Below are 2345 nucleotides of genomic sequence, written 5' to 3'. Positions count from 1 at the left end.
AAATTCATTGCATGGAGTGCAATCCAGAAAAGAATGAAAAGTCAACAGCTAAATGACCTAACATTACAGCTCAAAGCCCTAGAAAAAGAAGAACAGAATAACAGCAAAAGTAGTAGAAGACAGGAAATAATTAAAATCAGAACTGAAATCAATGAAATGGAAACAAAAGAAACTATTCAAAAAATAGACAAAACAAAAAGTTGGTTCTTTGAGAAAGTACACAAAACAGACAAACCCTTAGCCACACTAACAAAGAGAAGGAGAGAGAAGACTCAAATTACTAAAATACATGATGCAAAAGGAAATATCACGACAGGCACCACTGAGATACAGAACATAATGAGAAACTACTTTGAAAATCTGTATTCCAACAAAATAGAAAGTACCAAAGACATTGACAAATTTCTAGAGACATATGCTCCTCCCAAACTGAACCAGGAGGACATACACAATTTAAACAGATCAATATCAAGCAATGAAATAAAAGAAGTCACTAAAAACCTATCATCCAAGAAAAGCCCAGGACCAGACGGATTCTCAGCTGAGTTCTACAAGACCTTCAAAGAAGAACTCATTCCAATATTTCTCAAAGTATTCCAGGAAATAGAAAAGGAGGGTACCCTACCAAACTCATTCTATGAAGCTAATATCACCCTCATACCCAAACCAAGGAAAGACGCATCAAGGAAAGAAAATTTTACACCAATATCCTTGATGAATATAGATGCAAAGATCCTTAACAAAATACTGGCAAAGCGTATCCAAAAACATATTAAGAAAATTGTGCACAACGATCAAGTGGGGTTCATCCCTGGAATGCAAGGATGGTTTAACATCCATAAATCAATAAACATAATCCATCATGTCAATAGACTTAAGGATAAGAATCATATGGTTATTTCCATTGATGCAGAAAAAGTGTTCGACAAAATACAACACCCCTTCATGCTCAAAACACTAGAAAAAATAGGGATAGTAGGAACATACCTGAACATTGTAAAGGTTATTTATGCTAAGCCCATGGCCAACATCATTCTGAATGGAGAAAAACTGAAACCATTCCCTTTAAAAACAGGAACAAGACAGGGATGTCCTCTTACACCACTTCTATTCAACATTGTCCTCAAAACTCTAGCCAGAGCAATTAGGCAGACCACAGAAATTAAAGGGATACAAATAGGAAAAGAGGAACTTAAGCTGTCACTATTTGTTGATGACAAGATTCTATATTTAGAGGATCCAAAAAACTCCTCCAGAAAACTTCTAGACCTCATCAATGAATTCAGCAAAATACCAGGCTATAAAATCAACACGCATAAATCTAAAGCATTTTTATATGCAAGCAATGAAACAGCTGAAAGGGAAATGAGGAAAACAACTCCATTTGCAATAGCCTCAAAAAAATAAAATATTTGGGAATCAATCTAACCAAAGAGGTAAAAGACCTCTACAAAGAAAACTACAAAACATTGAAGAAAGAAATTGAGGAAGACCTTAGAAGATGGAAAGATCTCCCATGTTCTTGGATAGGCAGAATTAATATTGTCAAAATGGCTATACTACAAAATGTGCTATACAGATTAAATGCAATTCCAATTAAAATCCCAATGATGTACCTTACAGAAATAGAGCAAGCAATCATGAAATTCATCTGGAAGAATAAGAAACCCAGAATAGCTAAAGCAATCCTTAGGAGGAAGATGAAACAGGGGGTATCGCAATACCAGAACTTCAACTATACTACAAAGCAATAGTAACAAAATGGCATGGTATTAGTACCAAAATAGACAGGTAGATCAATGGTACAGAATAGAGGACATGGACACAAACCCAAATAAATACAGTTTTCTCATACTAGACAAAGGTGCCAAAAATATGCAATGGGGAAAAGATAGCCTCTTCAACAAATGGTGCTGGGAAAACTGGAAATCCACATGCAACAGAATGAAACTAAACCCCTATCTCTCACCCTGCAAAAAAACTCAAAATGCATCATGGACCTCGGTATCAGACCAGAGACCCTTCATCTTACAGAAGAAAAAGTAGGTCCAAATCTTGAACATGTCAGCTTAAGATCAGACTTCCTTAACAGGACTCCCTTAGCAGAAGAAATAAAAGCTAAAATCAGTAACTGGGATAGATTCAAACTAAATAGCTTTCTCTCAGCAAAGGAAACTATCAGCAATGTGAAGAGAGAACCTACAGAGTGGGAGAATATCTTTGCCACTCATACTTCAGATAGAGCACTAATTTCCAGAATCTATAAAGAACTCAAAAAACTCTACACCAGGAATACAAATAACCTAATCAACAAATGGGCTAAGGAAATGAACAGACACTTCACA

Source organism: Sciurus carolinensis, chromosome 2 (assembly GCF_902686445.1).
Source record: "Sciurus carolinensis chromosome 2, mSciCar1.2, whole genome shotgun sequence".
NCBI lineage: Eukaryota > Metazoa > Chordata > Mammalia > Rodentia > Sciuridae > Sciurus > Sciurus carolinensis.
The sequence above is the reverse complement of the archived record's forward strand: the minus strand, read 5'-3'. Positions refer to the sequence as shown.